The sequence below is a fragment of the Anser anser genome (assembly GCF_964211835.1).
Source record: "Anser anser genome assembly, chromosome: 1".
Taxonomy (NCBI): Eukaryota; Metazoa; Chordata; class Aves; order Anseriformes; family Anatidae; genus Anser; species Anser anser.
Window position 1 is genome coordinate 25,061,255 of NC_139720.1, and position 11,098 is coordinate 25,072,352.

At 42.7% G+C, this 11,098-nt stretch overlaps 1 long non-coding RNA gene across 3 annotated transcripts; it reads left to right on the forward strand.

Annotated features, from left to right (window-relative positions):
• The first annotated feature begins 145 nt into the window (after positions 1–145).
• On the forward strand, positions 146–11,098 carry LOC310883186. 3 transcript variants are annotated; one of them, XR_014573363.1, is made up of 5 exons: positions 146–374; positions 2,863–2,963; positions 3,920–4,245; positions 5,369–5,430; positions 8,124–11,098. It is a non-coding gene; the product is annotated as an uncharacterized lncRNA (long non-coding RNA). The 3 variants fall into 3 exon arrangements; XR_014573364.1 differs by having other exon boundaries at positions 3,920–4,074; XR_014573365.1 differs by lacking the exon at positions 3,920–4,245.

Below are 11,098 nucleotides of genomic sequence, written 5' to 3' on the forward strand. Positions count from 1 at the left end.
GGGGCCGGGGCGGGCCGGGGCGGGCCGGGAGAGCGAGGGCTGCGGTGCGACCCGCAAACGCCCCGCAAGTGCTCCGCACCCAGGTCAGGCCGGAGGATGCTGCCCGGAGCCCCTCGGAGGCTGCCCGGAGCCCCCCGACGGCGATGCTTCTTCCTCCGGGCTCTGAAGCTTCTGCCAGGGGTGCCGGCGGGGCTCCAGGCGCGGCAGAGGAAGCTCGGGGTCTGCGGGGATGTCACCCCAGAAAGCAGAGGGGGCACACATTCCTAGTGCTCATAAACTCTAACTTGTCCCACAGGTTTTATTTATGCCGCCCAATGCTTCAGCAGCATGAGCTAGCCGGCCCTAGATCCAGCATCGCTATTCATTAGAGCAGCGTGAGTCCACTCCTCCTAACTTCAGTGCGAGTCTTATCAACTCCCGATTCAATAATTGCTACTTACTGGCGTAGACTGTCACGTTAAAAGCCAGCAAGGCGGCTCGCACCAGCAGCCTGATGCAGGGCTGCCGCTGGCACTCCAGCCTTTCAAGCCCTCTTTGATCACGGTGCATTGCTGCTTCCCTCTGAGTGAAACACCTGCACCGCAAACAAACCGGGTAAAATTGGCAGCCCTGTACAGGCTTGGATTTGACACAGTTGTAAATTAGTGGAATAGCTCTTGTTGACTGACAAGAGCTCTAACTGAAGAGCAAAATCAATCATCTCGACTGGCAGATGTGCATGATTTTAAGAGTACAACATGTAGAGAAATAATCAGACAAATGTGTTCCCCCTGTCTTTTTCCCCATGGATGTGCTGAGATATTTTAAGAGTGTTGGCTGAGGTACATTCAGGTCTATAAAACTTTGTCTCCGTCCTACTTTGCATTCAATTGCCTGCTCTTAAAGAGTCTCCATAGCATCGCCAGCTCTGGGCATGTTCCATATGACCCCATGAGCTATTTAAACCTTCCGATGCAGCTTGTTTCTGTGTTCTGAATTTCAGTCTGGAGAACATCTGCTTGTGGTTGCACAGAAACTTAGTCCAGAGTGAGGGAGAGGGATGGAGGACCATGCTGCAACACAGGGACCAGCCATGAAACAGGCCTGAACCAGCCAAAACTGTGTGGGTTGTGTCAGAGAATTATCTAATTATTCCAGGACACATGGTTCATTTTATCCTCGTTGCTGCTTCCTGGCTCCACCTACTCAAGTTAATTCAAAGCCCTGATCTAACAGCAGTGTATTTCTTATTGCCTTCTTGATCTACTTTGTGCATTTATTATCGATTGTGATTTTTTTTTTCTTGCCAATTCTTTTAACTGGGCTCTCCTCTGTATTTCTCTTTTTTTAATTAGTCTGAAGCCTTTGATCCTAAATTCTTATATGTGAGCTTTCGTCTGAAAGCTGCAGAACCTTATATTCTAATAACAATTTACATAAGATTTAAATTAGAAAAATATTGATTTCAAAAATTCCAATCCAATTTGGGTCATATTTTATATATGATATCATAAATAAATTCTCTGTTGGGATCCCATATGCTGGTATCTGATTTTGTCTACATTTCTTGCCACAATATCCATGAAGTAGTTAAGAAAATCTTTTGATCATACACACTGGTGTAAAGTAAGACAGTTGCAGTCTGGATGCTAAAGAATAAAAAGTGTGAGCTACCTCTTGAGATCATCCAGTTCAGCCTCTCTCAGATGCTGGCAGCAAACCACGTTTTTCCACAAACATCTGATTTAAAGAAGTTTGGATTACTAGATGTGTTTGCCCTAATCCCCCACCTGCCTCTCTTTCCATGTTTCCCTTTCAAGCACTCTCTTGTTGCCCACAGCCCCTGCACCTCCTCTCTGGCTGTTTCAGCCTGGTCCCCCACCAGGACCCCCAGACTCTTCCCTCCTCCTGCCCCCATCTCCCTCTCTGCCATTTGCATCACCTCTCTCCTTTGTTCCCTCCAGCAAAACCCTCCTCTCTGGGCAGGAGCAGCACGCACGACAGTGCTGGTGCTTCAGAGCCCTCTGTTCTGGAAGGCCATTCCCTCCATCACAGGCAGCGACGTGAGTGTTTGGTACAGACACAACGAGCCAGACTCCAATACAAGGTCAAGTTCCAAGCCTGGGTGATCAAAATTTGCTACAAACCAGGGAATATAAATTTGGTTTACTGCCTATCTTGCATTCATTGTCCAAGGTGGGGCTGTCTTTGCCTATTCATAAAAAAGCACCTACATTTTTCTATTTTAAAGAGAAGACAATAAACTGTTGTTAAAAGAAAAGAAAAAAAAAAGTGAAGGAAATATGTCTCATCTGAGTGGTGTTTCCTGACTGGACATTTAATAATCTACTTTTTAATTATGATGCATGTGATCTTGACAGAGTCAATTACAGATAAGCATTTTTTTTTTTTTGATTCATTGCTAGATAAAGAAGAATAGTCTGTTGTGCAGACTTCGTGTGAATAAGCAGATCACTCAACAGATAATGTGCTTGGAAGATGGACCAAATATCTGTTTAAAAGCTAGAGGCCAGTGTTGTCATCATAATCAAGGCCTGCTGGCCTATTTACTGGACACTAGTACCTCCAAAGTTAAACACCCTTGTTTCAAATTATTTTCCTTCTCCTGGAAGTACTGATGCCCAGCACAGGCACCAAAAAATGAGTACAATATAGCATACTGCATTATCCCACCTATACGTACGGGTCCTATCATCCAGCAGGGGCATTATCGCTTTATCTTAATGAAACGAGAACAAAGAAGCCCATCTCCCAAACAGAAAAATCTCCCATAATCACTAAATCAGATCATTCCTTCAGCTGTAAAATTTATTGTGTCTGGTGGTACAAATTATGCCTCTAATTCATCAAATGTGCTTTCAGTCCATCTCAGTACTTGGCTGCACGATGACATCCATCAGCACCAGGAGCCAGGAAGGTGCTGAGCCTGTGCACAGAAGAAGCTGGCACCATTTCAGCACGAGGTACTGTCATCATGGTGTGTGTATGTTGGCTGCAGCAAGCTCCTCTGATGGAAGCTCCCAGGCTGCTTCCAGGTATCTTGTACCAGCAGAGCCCTGAAGCCGGTGTAAAGGTCACAGGTGCTGTTCAGTCATAGACAATTCCAGGTTGGAAGAGGCCCACTGAGTCAGCAGTTGTGACCTGCTGTGCATTCGCTTACCAGTGCCGGGCAATACCCTGATAGTGCCTCAGGTGCCAGCGCACAGCTCTGCACCCTGCTGGGATCAGGGGGCATCGATATCGTGGCATCTACAGAACCTGGAGGCCTGGCCCACCCCAGCCTGCCTGTGCCCGCTGTGCTGTCTCCAGCCTTTCCTCCTCGGCCGGCAGGAGGAACAGAGATGTGCAGGGAGGCACAAGACATCAGGGCAGGGCTCCTTGCGCTCCTGGTGCAGTGTGCCCTTACACCGTAGCATCTCTCTGTGAGGCGATGTTTCAGCAGACAAGTCTTAGGCCTTCCATAAGGCCTGGCTGGCAGTAGTAGGGCAAGTCAGAGAGGAAAAGAGGTGTCCCTTCTCCCATTCAACCCCCCCCAGATCCCACCTGCCTCTTGTCCAGAGGGTTGATATTAACGCTGTTCTCACTGTTTTATTTATTTATTTATTTATTTATTAGTATGTGTAGCCTGAAAGTGTTCGGGTCCATGGCTAATGTAGACTTGGCATGCTGAGCTCACAAATGCAACTGGGACAGCAATTAATATGCACCCAGTGCGTGGTGGCAGATAGAGACCTTACAAATACATGTAATGATTTCAAAGCCACCCCTTAATATCACCTCTGTAATAGCTGCACAACACAGTGTGCAGAACCATATTTTCTATGTGACTGGACATGAAAAAAAAAAAAAAAAAGTAGAAACAGGACTGGGAAGGCCAGGAAAGAGCAGACCTCTCACAGTCCTTTCCATTTCCTACTAGAGATCCAGAAGAAAGTTAAAGTCTCCAAGAAAGTTTCCTGGAGCCAATAACTTGGATGACAGTTGCTACGGCAGTTGCAGAGCAGATCTCCTGGCAATCTGCTTCTACCAGTGATACGCTGCCAGAGAGCAGGGGCTGGGGAAGAGGAGATTCAGGTTGGCTTTGACGTCTGCTGCTCCCCGTGGTTAAAATCTGGAGACTGCCCTTGCCAATACCCACACCAGCTCTTCAGATCTGCTCACATGTTGGGGGATCCTGGAAGCAGATCCAGGTTTCTTCTGCAGTGCTGCTGACAAATTCTGTTCTCTGACATGGACAGTGTAAATGTTGGTATTATCTAGAGTTACTCCAGAGAGAAATTTTTTGGCATAAAAATATCAATTAAAATGTGCCACGAGAATGCTGATAAGGCTTCAAAGCATAACTAAGAGGGGTGTGAAGGATGTGGAAAAGAAATTCAGGTTTTATTTCTGACTTCACCCACATCCCACTTACTACTAAAAATTAAAATTAGTCATAAAATTGCACTTGGTAACAGTGCATCTTTTTGCCCTAAATAAGTTTATCTGGCTGTTTCAAGGAGGATGAGACATGCCCTAGAAGGTTTGAGGATTAAGAAAAATGAAATTGTTTGTCGATAGAAAATTTGGTTAATGTTTTCATCATACTTAGAACAGTAATATTTAGAATTTTTCATTATTTATTTATTTATTTGTGTATTTTACACAACATTTATGAGATCAGAGGAGGGTGGGTGCTTTTGGCTAGTGTTGCAGATCTTCTAGGAGGTAAAGATGCATTTTGGTGAAAAAATTAGGTCAAGTGAAGAAGAATGCAAGTGAAGAACTAGCTCAAGGACCTGAGTGACATCAGTGGGGGAGAGAAGTCCTCTGTATGTAGTTTTTAAATCAGTGTCAGCCTCCCCTGAGGGTGTAACACGACTGTTTTGTTGCTGTATGTGGAAGCCTGCTTTGTACATAGGTTTCTGAGATAAGCAGGATAATATACCATGTATGTGTGCACGCGCGTGTGTGTGATGCTGCATTTTAGGTACAGAGCAGATAAAGGAGCTGCTCCCCAGGGAGCAATGCTGTCCAGAACTCAACCCATAATCCTGTTCCAATTGCTAATTTGTGTTAACACTTTCTACACAACACTTTATAGCAATAATTTTTTTATGTTTCATAACAGTGACATGAGTGGCATGCACAGAACTATTGCCATCCTGTGATGAGAGAACTGGGATTCAGAGAGAGATTTAACTTGCAGGTGTCAGATGGTACATCATCATCAAAACCACAATTAGGACCTCAGTTTTTAATTGCTAATTCCATGTCTATTGAGTTACTTACCTTTTGAGTGAGGATAATGATTGAATCAGAAGAATCCACTCTGTAACTCTTACAATACAAACCAGGCACTCGATTTATTATATTTTCTTTCATCTAGGTAGTGATATGCACCCGATCTGTAAAGCGTTCGGTCCAGTCATCAACCTCATCGCACCTTAGGTATGAATTTACCTACAAGCTCAGTTTCAGAAGGAGGAAATGTAGGAAGAAGCAGGGGGGAATGATGTTGTGCTGACAACCACAGGAACGCTAGTGATCACTTACTACCTGCAGTGTGGTGGTGGTAAAAAGGAAAGAATGAATACCCTAATTTTTCAAGTTCACAGTCTTTCAAGTTATACGATAACAGTTAAAACATCCCAGGCATGGGATTCAGATCATTCATTACCCACTCTTTCTCCCAATTTCAATGATCTTACCTGTTTCATTGCATTAATTTCATCTCTTCTGCCTCAGCACTTCTCCTTTTATTCATCAATTATCCTTGTTCTGTTCCCACTTACCACCTTTTGATCAGCAAAAATAATATTATAAAAAACTATATGGCTATCGTCTGAGTAACCCAAGGCTCACGTAAAGTTGTGCCTCTTCACTGATAGTGAGCGTACCAGGTGTTAAAAATGAGGGTGCCAGAAGCTCCCTAGTGAGAAGATGATCTGTACATTCATAAAGGTTCGTTTTAATGTCAAAGTTACAAGTCATTTCAAAGTAGCAGGTTTTATGTCACTTCCAAAATTTTTATTTGGGTTAGTTGTGGGAAGTCTGAATGTTCTTATTATCTGTATAAACATCAGCTCTTTCCTTGAATTTTATTAAATATTTAGTGTTAGTTATGTCTTGGAAAGTCTAACTTGTGAAAAAAAGAGCTTTTGTGTGTGTGTGTGTGTGAGAAACAAACTTGTTTTTCTGAGGTTTTGAACTTCCTATTTTATCATTTTCATCCTGAGAAATATACACACACCCATGAGGTTCAGGATCTTGGGTATCTCTTCTGTGCCACCACCTGGTTACGTTTCTCTTCTTTGTGGACATGTCTGGGAACCCTTGTGACAGACCCTGGACATTGCAAGCCTTTCTTTTGCCCATTCTTCTTTACGTCTGTCATGTCTTCTAGCCATCACATAGCACACCCTCTTCAGACACATGACTATTTTATAAGACATCACAACAGCACACTAAGGCACTGGTTTTGCATCTGAGAATAATATAAAGTCCTTGTGCATTCCAAGTGTCCTTCTCTAAAACACATCACCGATACCAAATTTCATCTGGTAACCTGGTACCTGTTTCCTGAACCGCCTTCTTACTTCATCTCATCAGTGATCCACTCCATCTCTCTTTCTAACATGCTTTTTTTGGCTGGACTTGGCACTGGAGTATTTGAACCCCCTTAAACCTTTTAGCAGCATTGTCACAGAGGGTCTTCCAGCTTTGGAAATCCTACTCTTGCTATATCACTACAGCTGTGGCGTTTATACACTGTTGCATAAGGCATGGTGGTTGTGGTTTAAAATATGTGTAGCCACAGGCAAAATGCCAAAGTCTGCAGGTTTAGACTGTCCCTAACTTATTGAACTCTGCTAAACTGGCGAGTCATCAAGTAGCTGAGGTTTGACATCTCAGCAACCTTGCAATAGCACAGGCCTAAACCGTGTAAAAGTTAGTGCTGATGGGGAAAAAATGGAATAGTTTAGGTTGTTTGGGGATTTTTTTGTGTTTTTCATGGTCTTCACACAGGTAGTGCTAATAACTATTTATTTGAAAATTTACTTTGAATCTCATCTTTTGAGATTGAACAGCTACAAGAGTCTTTAGTAACCACCATTGAAAATGGGGTTAGTGCAGTGTTTGAGAACATGTACTTTTCCCTACTTGTGCAAGCGGAGGGGACAATCCCTTAGCATGGTGCGAGCAGTGGCAGATATCCCTGGGGATTCATCCAGGAGTGTAGGGCAAGGCACCCTCCACCCAGCCCCATTCAGGAGTGGGAACAGCAGTGACTGTCCTCACTGGGACAGCGCGAGGTGTGACCCCGTGCTGCCCTGGGGGCCCAGGTGCCCCCAGGTCTCCACAAACACCAGGAGCTCTGAAGGGGGAACCTCAGAACCCCTGCAATGTGGGGTGGCAGGTCCTGACCCCTGGCAGGGGAGTCGGGCAGTTTGCTTCTCCCTCTGCCTTTCCTTGCCCATCCTGCGGGCAGGGTTGTGGCCTGGAGGGCTGGGAACTGCTGCTGGCTGCCCTGGCTGCGGTATGCAAAGGATTCCCCAGATGAAGTGTAAAGGAGCTCGCAAACACAGCTGTAAAACTAAGTGCTGCAGCGTCATAAATATCTGTTTATAATCGTGCACACAATATTGAGTTTCCCTCTTGAATGAACAATTTATTTACAACCTTGACACCAAGTTAATGACTTCTGCCTAGAAATTAGGCATATTTCTATAGTTCCAATATGCTCAAGGCAAGTGCTTTCAACCCACATTACTGCTCAAAAAATTCAATTATCTTGTAATTTGAAACTTTCCTGCCCTTTAGCTAGTAAAAGACACCAGGCATGACCGTCAAGTCCTTTAATTTCTACTTTGTGTAAATATTAATCTACTTTATTTCATAAGTATCCTTACCAGTTGCGTTAGAATGTACTGATTCTCATCAATCTGCCCCAGCTGTGCTTGGTACTTTCATGCATGATAGTCTAACAGGTGCTTCATTACAGTTCCTGATTTTTTTTTATATATCTGCAGCTGTATCTACAGAAGTGATTAGGAACTACTTTTGGATAATGACATTTGAATGTAAACTGTGTATAATTACTCAGAATTGCTTCCTAATGTCAGACTTCCCATTATCTGTAGTTTAATGGAGCATAAACCTTCTTCAGCTGAACCACGAAACCTGCTGCAGCCTGCATGGTGTCATCTGCAAGGGCGACGAAAGACACTGTTCATTCATGGACAAACATCATGATGAGATGCAACAGGCCTGGCCCACCAAATAAAAAATAAAAGAAGGGAAAATAAGACTGTTTTCTGGAAATGACCTTGAAATCATTGTCTTCACCTCATCTTGTGTTTTCTAATGCTTTCTACACTTCTTTTACATATGTTGGTGTAAAGAAGAGGAAGGAAATATGCATTTCTCTATCTAACCATCAGGCTGTCCAGGATATTACAGTATGCCAGCCAATAATATAGCTGATTCAATTGGAAAAATTTGCAGAGCAACTCAGCATGTGTTTTGAAGTACAATTTAATGGATATGTAATTAAAAGCTTTCATGTACATATAGGAAGCTTGAGTGTGTGACTCAGACGCAAAAATATATGAAAAAAACTCAGTATATTTTGTTTTATTATAGCTGTCACAAATGTTATGTCATTATCATGGTTTTGGAGTACCGGAACATTATTTTTATTTTTATATTTGAGACTGAAAATACTATCATTAGCATTGACAGCAATGTTTCTATTACTGCTCTCCTTCTGGTGAATGCAGAAATTTAGAGGAAAAAATTTATAGACAAATCCAAACCAAAAATGTAACCTTAATTTAAAGAACAGAGAGTAAATAATTTGCAGATAGTTTTACCAATAAAGATGGCATGTACGTTTATAGAAACTGGCAATGCCAAACACTAGAGTGGCATATTTAGATGAGATATCTAAATACAAAGAGTTAAGTGAATCATATGTGTTCAAAATGGAGAGGAACATATTCTCAGGTCTGGTTATAAAAAGCCCAGAGCTTGCAAAAATTCCTAATGTTCTCTATTTGATATCTGTGACCACTTTCAAGGAAATAAATGACAGCACTATCTGTATAGTACAAATAAAGCAGAAAAATAAGTGTCTGCTGAATAAAACTATATCAGATCATATTTGCATCATATAAAGTTAACAGAAATGTAAGTGTCTATTAGATCAGACCCCTGCAGCAGTTTTGAAGGACAAAGTTTCATTGTATCATTTCTGGCTTTAGAGGTGCTGTATATTAACTTTAAATTTACCTGCCTTACAAAAATAAGCAAACTGTTTAAAAAAGAAAAAAAAATCAGATGTAAAACTACTCCCTAGCTGCAGAATTTGTGAGTTTCAGAAAGTGGCCAGGAGCTATGGAAATAACTTTTTTTATAGAAGTAAGCTTTAAGACACATAAAGCTGTATGCTGAGGTGATGTGTTACAAGGGAGACTGCTTTACAGTAAGGCTCCTGAGACCACTTACGCATGTGTGAGTGTGAGAGTTGGTGCAATTTATGCACCAAAATCCAGAATCTGCTATATTACAGGAATACAACTCTGCCTATTTAAATCAGGGGTCTCCACTTCACCAACACCCCACCCCACCCCCCTTAATACACAGCCACCGTATTATGACCAGCTAAAAAGGAGGACGTGACTCTGTAAATGCACCGTGTAATTCCACCTATATAGGCGCAAGGAATGTTAAAAAGGTAGGTGGGACACATTTTAGCTTTTTTAATTTCCTCAGTCTTTGTTTTTTTGACACCAGCAGGCCATTCTGAATTTTAAAAAGCATGTACACAGCAGAGATTTGATGAAATTCATGCACTGGTGAGCAAAACATGGGAGGTGAAGGATGAAATGGTTCTTTTAACAGAGCATGGAAAACTGAAATGCACTCCTTCATCACTTTAGTGTCCATCTTTTCCTGCTAACAGGTTTTAGTTACATGGTGGACCCTAGCTGTAAACATCCTCATGTCTTAGTTCAGGAGGGGCATGCTGAGTCCAGAGGCTTGCTGAGGTGTGGAGGAGCCTATTGCTGTAAGTAGGCTACCCAGCTCCCTCTGACGATCTGTGGAAACATCATGCATCCTACCTGCCCTGTTCACTGGCAAGACAGTCTGTGATCCCCATGCATGTAGCTGAGGTACAGAGGTACCTCGGCTCTCTCACAAAGTCTTCACTGCTTGTCCACCAAAATACAATTGATGGAGATCACAGCATCACCAGCTGAGATCTGAATGTCAATCGGCCTGTGAAGGTGGTGTGTGGAGGCTGGAAAAATTATTTTGTTCTACTGTGCACCAACAGGGTTGAGGGGGAAATGGAAAGGGTGGGACCAAGAGAAGATGGAAATGGAAAAGAAACTCTGAAAGATCTTCAAAATGGATATTAAATGGAAGGCAGAAAGAGGTTTGGGTAGAAAAGGAAAAGGCTTAGAATGGGGATTGTTTGTTTGCAGGAGTGGTCAGGATGAGCCGGGAGAGCCCATGAATTGCTTGCATGCATTCATCTTCATGAAGAGTAATGTGAGCATCTAAGTAAAGCATGAGCAAATCTGAAGAACTTTGTGCTTCAGAGCTTTGTCATTTTCTGGCCATCTGGAAGCCCTTCTGGGGAGGACCTTTTTCAAAAAAAAAATATGAGCTGTTGAAGGAAGAAGTCTAGACATGAGGAAAAGGACACAGGTAGTGGGTCCACATGTTGGACATATGTGTAAGTCATTGATACCAAACAACACTATCTGCATTCTGGACTAGATGGTCATAAAATATTTATGGATCCAGGAAACAGGTCCATTAATAGTTGAATGTGTGGCCATGATGGGGAACTTGCTTAGATGCTTCCATAGTAGTGGTCTCTAAATCTAAGATGTCAAAAATAATCTGGAAGGGTACTCAGCACTTCTGCTGAGTGTCTTCGTTTCCTTCAAAAGTAATAAGACATCATGCATGAGCAAGGGAGGAGCTTAGATTTCTGTCTCTTCAGCACAGCTTGCACTGTCATTAATATTGTTGTGCAGTGAGCAAAGGCCTGCAAATAAGCTATGGTGTGAAAGTGGAAAAAATAAGGCTAAGTCCACCTATA